Genomic DNA, 8,777 nt, shown 5'->3' with positions numbered 1-8,777 from the left:
CTAGTGAACACACACACACACACACACACACACACACACACACACTGTTTCTATTTGTCGCTAGGCTGGACTCTATGCTATTGTTATAACCTTTCTTTAGCTCCCTAGCCATTGTTTCCCTTAGGTCTTTGAACATACTTACAATGGCTGCTTTGAAGTCTTTGTCTAAAGCCAGCAACAGAGCCCACATCACCATCTGCTGACTGCTACCCCAGCCTGCAAAGTGGGGGTCCCATTTTTACTTGTATATCTCTAATTTTTTGAAAATGGAACACTTAAGATCTAATATTGTAGCAAGTCTGAACTCTCTCCTCCCTCCCCCTCTTTCTCTTACATACACAGTATGTGGGGATTGTTGCTAAATTTATCCACTGATGTTACTGAATAAACCCTACAGCCTCTGGATCTTGGTGCTTGCTGCTGAGGTCTGGCCTGGTCTGTTTTGTCCGTTATTGCTAGTTTTTCACTGGGTGCCTCAGGATCAGCATATCTGCTTAGCCAACAGTGGAGTCATACACTAAAAAGGCCTTGTAGCCATCTGGGCTCCCACTGCTCTGCGTGGACTTGTATGTGGCCTAGAGGGTGTGCTCCCTCCTGGTTTAGGCAGTGGACCATGCACCTAGCTCTCCTTTCTTCCCCTTAGCATCCCAGGGCAGGCACAAATCCTCACACTCAACCAGAGAAGCAGCCTGCCGTCCTGGGTGTGGTGCCTTAGCCTGGCCATCTGTGTTTCCAGATAAGGGGGATGTAGGGGAAGGTACTAACGGTACCAAGGCCTAGGGCTCCCATTCTCTACTACTCTGGTTGTGTTTCTGGCTATTCTGTGGCTCTGACATTCGCATAGCTAAATCATAATCTCAGGCTTGCCACAGTTTTGTTCAAACTGTGGGTGATCGATCCTGTCAGGTGGTTGTGATGGGGCGGGGTTGCCTGCTCTTGGTTTGTTTATGATAGTCTGTCAACTACCCAGCAGCCAATGCTGGGTTGATGAGCATGCTTCTCTGACAGGGCCCAGGCCCGTTCTTTGTCTTTGTGATTCTTAGTGGGGCTGGGTGATCCACCCTGACTTTCTCTATTTGTCAAAAGTTCCAGAAAGGCTTCCCACAGACCCCTGATGCTCCCTCCTCATCCACCCTCACCCCTACGTGGGAGCGAGACTGCAATGAGCAAGAAGCACATTAATACGTTCACACCAGGTCATCCCATCCAGTAGTGGCTAAGGCAGAGATTTGCAGAAGATGCAGTTACCTGGAAGGAAATGCGCTGCCAGCAGGTGTTGCTCAGTGGGAGCCCAGAGCTCTGGTAACCCTTGGCTAAGAGGAATCTCTCCCCTGGGGAAACTGGCCAGGATGTGCCAATGGTTCAGCCTACTGGAAGCCACACCCAGCAGCCTGCTTGGACAGATTGCCAGCTCGTACAGATGCTTTCCACCGCCCCTCTAGGAAGCTTAAAGCCCTGTGCTAAAGGTGCCAGAGAGTCTGAGTGGCCAAGAGGGCGAGCCATATCCTAAGTCTGCCAGTCACCATGAAAGCGACTAACAACCCCAGAGGGAAGCCAGTTCCTGTGTCCATGGGTACACAGGCTCCAAGACATGACACCCTAATTTGCTACACTTTGATTAAGACCTCCCTCTGGCACCCATTGTTTTTCCAGCCTCTGAATGAAAAAAAAAAAATTGGAACCTGTTTTTAGCTTTTGTGTGCAAAGAATGGAGATGTAGGTTCTTAGAGCCGAAACTCTGGATTTAGGGCCATTGTCCAATGGTCATTTGGTAGTAGCATTTCCTGTGTGCCTTTGTTAGGGAGGCTCCAAGGTTCTTTTCTTCCAGGCAGCAGGACGCTCCTCACCATGAACCTGAGATTAAATGCCAGGCTTCAGGCCCAGGTGCGCCAATTTTGGAATGACCCAGAGTGTGTTGGCAGCCCTTTTAAAATTTAATTAATTAATTTTTTATTTATTCACTTTACATGCCGATATCAGCTCCCCATCTCCTCCCAGTACCCCCTCATGCAGAACCTCTCCCTACTCCTCTCTTCCCTTCTTCTCCTTTGAGAAGTGGAGCCCCCTTCCAGTATCGCCCCCATCCCCAGTCCCCACCTTTAGTATATCAGGTCGCTGCAAGAGATTAGATCAGGCAGTCCATTTAGGGCAACGGGATCTACAGGCAGGCAGGCAGGCAGGCAGGCAGGCAGGCAGGCAGGCAGGCAGGCAGGCAGGCAGGCAGGCAGGCAGGAAGGCAACAGGTTCAGGGAGAGCCCCCATTCCTGTTGCTGGGAACCAAGCTGCTCATCTGCTACACATGTACAGGGGGCCTAGGTACAGCCAATGCTTGTTCTTTGGTTGGCAGCCGTTTTAAGACAAGCTGTTTTGAGAAGACACGAAGGGCCTGAGGAGAGTCCCCTCCCTAACAGCCATCTGGATAGTCAAGGTGAGAATTCTGTCCACGTGGCTCACTCTCCAAGGGTGGCTTATTTGTGGGGAGATTCTCTCTCTCTCTCTCTCTCTCTCTCTCTCTCTCTCTCTCTCTCTCTCTCTCTCTCTCTCTCTCTCTCTGTCTGTCTCTCTCTGTCTCTGTCTCTCTCTCCCTCTCTCCCTCCCTCTCTCTCTCTCTCTCTCTCACATCACTACAGTCTATTTTTTAAGAGGCAGCTCCAGAGCAAGCTACCCTAGTCAGGTATCCCGGAGGGGAGAGCGGAGCCCAGGCAGACCCTGCCACTGCAAAATTGCAGCATCATCTCTGGGGGTCAGGCTTCAGCACCACGCCATCTCATCAGTTTCCTAGATGAGCCTTTCAACGACATCATCATTCTTGTCACCTTCCTGCAGTTTGAATCGCACCACAGCACTACATCCTACGCTAAAATCCTCCATCTTCCCCAGGGCGGCAGGATGATGGATTTCGTACAGATGGCAGCTGCTCCCCATCTGCAAGCGGCCACTAGCAGGGAGAGGAGCAAAGCCAAACCCTGCTTCCCAGCTTGACGGTTCTGGAACCTTCTCCCAGAAGCCTGATATTCCTGGGGCTCAGAAGACGATGTCGCCAAATGAAGGCTTCGAAGGCTCACGTTCTGTCTCTTGATCGGCATTGTCTTGTGAGGCAACCTAGAAATTAGAATGTCTCTTTCCCAAGGCAACCCCTTTCCAAGGAGCCAACTACAAAGCCCGAGCGTAGTCCCCTGGAGCTGGGAGTGTAACCCATGCCAAAGCCTTTGCCAAGCACACACTAGTTCCTGAGTTCAAGCCCACACCTCAAGGCAAACTCCTGTTACTTGCCACGCTTTTCTCTGTGAGAACTGTCATAAAGCAGACCCCTGGGTAATGCCATTTGATTGATGGCCATAAGACCCACCTCCCAGCCCCATTCCCCTCATGTGTTGACTGAGCTTCAGCTGGTAGTACGATTTTAAGAGGGACTGGAAGCATTAGAAGTTTGAGGTAGTTGATTTCTGGGTATATGCACCTCTCTCTCTCTCTCTCTCTCTCTCTATCCCTTTCCCTCTGGCTCTCCCTCTTGCTCTCACTCTCTCCCCTTTATGCTCACCCTGAGGTAAACAGTGTACTCCATACACTTTTTGCCCCCATGATGTTCCACCCAGGCACATGAGGCCAAGCAGCCACCGACAGAACTCTAACACTGTGAATGAAATAAATTACTCTCCTGGTTGGTTCTGTCAAGTAACATGGTCACTGTGATTTGTAAAAATGCAACTCAGGAGAGTCAGGATATGTGCTGGTTTGGATGAGAAATGTCCTGTATAGGCTTTGAACACTTGGTTCCAGGGTTAGGAGGCACAGCCTTGCCAGAGGAAGTATGTCACTAGGGACCCTATTTGAAAACCTCAGGCATCTCCCTACTTCCAGTTTGTTCTCTCTGCCTTTAAGATGGGATTTCTCAGCTCCTGTCCTTGTCATTGCTCCCTGCCGGGCATCCCAGCCATGAGGGTGATAGACTCGTACCCTCCGGGAGGGTAAGCCCAAAGAAACGATTTCCTCTATAACTTGCTTTGGATATGACATTCTATCACAGTGACAGTAAAGTAACTGCCACAAGAGCCTTTCTGGGTCTCCTCTCTGTCTGTCTGCTATATTAGATCACAAGTTAACCATGTTTTCCTTTTATTGGCCTGTGTTTCGTGAGAGGAGTGTTGGCCATGACATTCTATGAAGGGCATCTCTTTCCTTTTTCTTTCTACATGTACCATGAAGATTGTCACCCAGTTCTTTGGGGGCAGGGGAGCAGGGTGCTGTGGGAACAGAGGCACACTGAGCCACCAGGGTCTCAGAGCCCCCAGTCTTCATCTGCCCTGCTCACTCCCTTCGCTCTTCCTCCTTTCTCTGTCTTCCCACCTTCTATCCTTCCTTGTGCCATTCTCCATGATAGGCTCTCTGAGGAGAGAAGCAAGTGACTGTGGGGATTCATTATGAACTATCTTGGGCCATCACTGTTACCTGTATTCAGAGCCCTTGGCTGGCCTGATTAGATCAAGGTCTGTGAGTCATGGTGCTTGAGCAGGGTGGGTCAGGTGGGTGCCATGGCACTCCAACACTGTCGGCATACAGCGAAGCCTGCCCAGACCCTCCTGCCGTACAGGTAGATCTAATACACAAAAGCCACAGGAAGGGTGGAGTGTAAAGGTCAACTCCACCCTTCACTTGGCTCCATGGAAGGGACCTGCCTGGAGACAAACACACATTGCTGCCAGCATGCTTCCCTATGTGCTTCCATTTCCCTGCTTCATGAGGATTCACCACCCAGGGGTCACTGGGTTAGGAAGGTCACTCCTGACCACGGGCTTGCTCCAAACAACAGTGGAACCTAAACTTTAATCTTGGGGTGTGTCTCTAACCACAGTGGCCTGAGATCTATACATGCTGACCTGGAAGGGTGCCAGGGCGGTGCCCAGCCCCACCTCACCTGTCACTCACAGATGTTGGTGCCCAGTGGACCCCTGAGTATGGTCTTTCTCTCATAGTTATTTCTATCCCCAGGGCCTCGGGGGCCAGGTCTTCATCTGTAGTCAGCACATCTGTGGACACCTGTCCCCACTCTGGGTCTCACCCCTCAGAGTGCACAGCTCTGCAGGTAAGGTGGCCCTCTGCTTCCTTCTTCGGGACTCCCACATGTCTGGTGCTTCAGAGCCTGCTCCTGGGCATGAAAGAATGAATCATGTCCCCTCCATCCCTCTTTTCCTCCCACCTAGGGTCAACTGGCCAGGTCTTGTCTATGCTCTGCAGTAGTACCTTCTCCCTGGGTTCCCATCTTCTCTAGCTGGAGACTGCTTTCAGGGCTCAACTCTCACTTCCTCTAGGAAGCCTTCCCTGCCTGCTCCCCACAGATGCTCTGTGATGGTAACCCTAGGCCCCTGTGTACCTCTGTGTCTACTGAATGTCCCAGCTATCTGCATTTCCTGCCCAACAACACTCAAGTGTAGACAGTCATTCTTCTCCCTGCTAAGTCAGGAAACAGAGCCAAGGGCAGTTGAGATGATTTTAGAAATGAATATGCTGAGCTGTCAACTTAACAGGGAGACACACATTTCAGAGGTTAAAGAGCCAGAGAGCATGGCCACCTACCAAACTCACCATTAGGGCAAGGTTCAGTACTTACCTAGTGTGAACACGACCTTGAGATGACTTGTAGTCAAGTCAATGGTGTCCTGGCCACCAGCAGCATTTAAAGATGTGTCTCTGAAAGACCGTGCTAGTCTGTTTCCCTCAGGATCACAGAGAACTGAAGGGGCCCTACTGGGTCATTCTCTCTCTCTGTCTCTTTCTGTCTCTCTCTGTCTCTCTGTCTCTCTCTGTCTCTGTCTCTGTCTTTGTCTCTCTCTGTCTCTCTCTCTGTTTTTTCGAGACAGGGTTTCTCTGTATAGCCCTGGCTGTCCTGGAACTCACTCTGTAGACTAGGCTGGCCCTGAACTCAGAAATCCACCTGCCTCTGCCTCCCAAGTGTTGGGATTAAAGGTCACCACTGCCCGGCTCCATGCTGGTTTTCACAACAGGCATTAAGAAGAGATTTTGAAGATGCTCCTGGAGGCAACTGCAATGATACTGAGCTTCCAGGTATACCCTTAAATCTTTGAGTGTTTTCCTTGACAACCTTTGGTTTTTTTTCTGTCTTGAGCCAACAAGGGCTGTAACACATCCTGCTGATTAGGCGGGTACTAGAGTCCTGGCCCAGGTCTCTGGATGTCCTGGAACCTAGTGAGAGGCTTGAGGTAATTGCGGGCTATTCTTATTGAGTTTGCCCTCCCCCCACTCCAAGAGGGTAGTCATTGAAGGCAGGCTCCAGCAATCATCCAAAGCTGCTCGGGTGCCTGAGGTACACCTGTGTCACTGCCCTGCCTCTGTACCTGTGTCATCTCCTTGATGGCCTGCGTCTGTGTTACACAGGAGTCCCTATCCCTCTGTCATTGTGCCTGGGACTATTTGCAGCCCTGGAGGGGAGCGGAGGAAGCGATCTTGTTCAGCGATAAACAGAGGTTGGCACTCATGGATGATTACTGCGGAGAGGGAGACTTCCCAGGGCGGCTCACCGGGAGAACTCTGAAATCTGACTACATTACAGACCACATGGTACAGTAGCAGAAATGATCCCAGTGATGACAAGGGATCACACCATCATCTCTCTTGCTGCTATGGTTGAATTTGGAGCTGGGATAACCCTGGATATCCCGAGACAGGAGGGCTCAACTCTCATCAAGACCTTCAAATGGCTCCCGGCCACCACAGGTGACTCTGCCCTTACACAGCTGCCTCAAGCATCCCTACTGTGGTCCAGAAAGAGCCCATTGCTTTACAGCAGCCAGACCTGGAGGATCTCCTTCCCCTATGCAGGCTGCCAGGGCTGTGTTGAAGGTCTGAAGTTAGCCACTGGACACTGGGTATATGTGTGAGCCCACTGCTATTGTAAGGTGTATTTGTTAGTGCGTGCTCCCCTTCTGCCTGTTACCCATGGCTTTTGTTTTTCTCACAGGAGGATTGCTCACGTTAGAGGCAATGTTCAACAACGTCCTTGAAGCCACCCAACACTGGCAGGCCATTAGTGTTGGGAATCAAATATGGAGAAGTCATTTGGGGCAGGCAGAGAAGACAGGGCAAGGCCCATCTCTGGGTGAACTCAACTCTAGGTGACAGGAAGTAGCATTCCAGGCTAGAGCTTTCCCCTCACGGAGAGGAACAGAAGTAGGGGACATGGGGAGCGATGTAAGTTGTGTCCATAACAGGAGAGAAGCCCCTGGGCAGGGATACCAAGAAACCCAGAGTTTCAGGAGACCCACCTGGATTCCCTGCAGACATCAGGGGGTTATTGTGCTAGTGTGAAGTGCTGGGGAGGGCACAGAGCTGCAGGGTAAGCTAAACAGAGGAGCAGCATAGGGCCAGGCAGGCCAGGAGTGAAAGATGAGGTGTGGGCATCTTCCCTGGCCCGCTAGCAGTGGTGGCAATGCTGGTCTGGAAGGCTGGGGAGGCCAGGGTTGACAAGAACAGAGGCCAGGACCATCAGAGGCTATGGAGGAGGCCTCTGGAGAGCAGCAGGGGGATGGTAGAATAGCCAAGGAAGATCTGGGCCACAGATGTAGTGGAGAAGATACAGACATGGAGGGGGATGGGCAACAGGGAAGGAGGAGAAGCCATGTGTGGGAGGGGTTTCCTCCAGCTGGGCTTCCTCATCCTCCTCTCCCTATGCAGAGTACCCCATTCCTCAGGGCCTCTGCTTCCCGCTGGGTCTCCCTTCCTCCTCCTTTTCCTCCTCTTCCTCTTCCTTTTCCTCCTCCTCCTCTTCTCTCTCTCTCTTCATTTGTTCAAAAAGTTACAAATATTCTTATGCCGAGAGGAAGAACTTTAGTCTGTCATACCTAGAAATTTTTAAGTCTACAAGGCAGTTGGTCTCATCGTGGATTTAAAAGAAAGAAAAATCTGCGTGCAACCTCACTAGGCCCTTGCTGGGTCTGGATGCATGGGGTCTGGCAGGGTTGCCTAGCTTCTTGGAACACATACCTGGCCCCTGGCCCAGGTCTCAGGTCTGGCTTCTCCTTCTGCTCCTTGCTTCCTCAGAGTTGATATTCAGTTTCCAGGCAGCCCTGGGACATGCCCTCTGTGGGATGGGGGCAGGGGTGAGTTCTGACCGAGGCCTGCAAGAACCCTAAATCAGCATTTCCTACACGTAGAATGCAGCAGATGTAAGGGGGAGCCCAGAGTGGGGGTGGCCGAGGGTGGGGTCAGTAAAGGGTAGGGGCAGCCTAGGGTAGGGCAGCCAAGGGAGAGGGCAGTTGCCCTCTACCTCCAGTCCCCACATATCGATGGGACATGGTGATGGGACACTCCAACCCAAACTCTGTCAACAAAAGCCTGTGATGTGTCTTAACAAGTCAGCAACAGTCCCGTGTGGCATTGTGTTCAAGTTAGAAAACTAGTTGGTTGGTCTCTTAATGTTAAGTTACTGGGATTTCCCTCCAGGGTTTGACTTTCACGGCCCAAACCAGGACACAGCAGTCTTGTTCTTTTGACTTTCACTTCAAAGACTTTTAACTTTTGGAGTGATGAGGGCTTCTGAAAATAAGAAGATGACCAATTTACATGATAAAGCAGACCTTAACAAGTAATAAAAACTTAACAACATAAAAAACTGTTGGGGCCAGAGAGGTGGCTCTGCAGGTAAGAGTACGCACTGCTCTTCCAGAGGACCTGAGGATGAATGCAAGCACCCAGGTTGTGAGGCTCCCACCTACCTGTAACTCCAGCTCCAGGGGATCCGATACCTCCAGCCTCTGGACATC

General features: G+C 51.2%; 1 long non-coding RNA gene across 1 annotated transcript in view; it reads left to right on the top strand.

Moving 5' to 3' along the window:
- LOC116100559 overlaps nt 1-3,064 on the top strand; it is a 4,442-nt gene extending 1,378 nt beyond the window's left edge. Inside the window, exons 2-3 of the long non-coding RNA XR_004122631.1 lie at nt 2,348-2,428; nt 2,881-3,064. This is a non-coding gene — a long non-coding RNA (uncharacterized LOC116100559). The remainder of the gene's footprint in view (nt 1-2,347; nt 2,429-2,880) is intronic.
- The last annotated feature ends 5,713 nt before the right edge of the window (nt 3,065-8,777 follow it).

This window comes from Mastomys coucha, unplaced genomic scaffold (assembly GCF_008632895.1).
Source record: "Mastomys coucha isolate ucsf_1 unplaced genomic scaffold, UCSF_Mcou_1 pScaffold21, whole genome shotgun sequence".
Taxonomy (NCBI): Eukaryota; Metazoa; Chordata; class Mammalia; order Rodentia; family Muridae; genus Mastomys; species Mastomys coucha.
The sequence above is the reverse complement of the archived record's forward strand: the minus strand, read 5'-3'. Positions and strand labels throughout refer to the sequence as shown.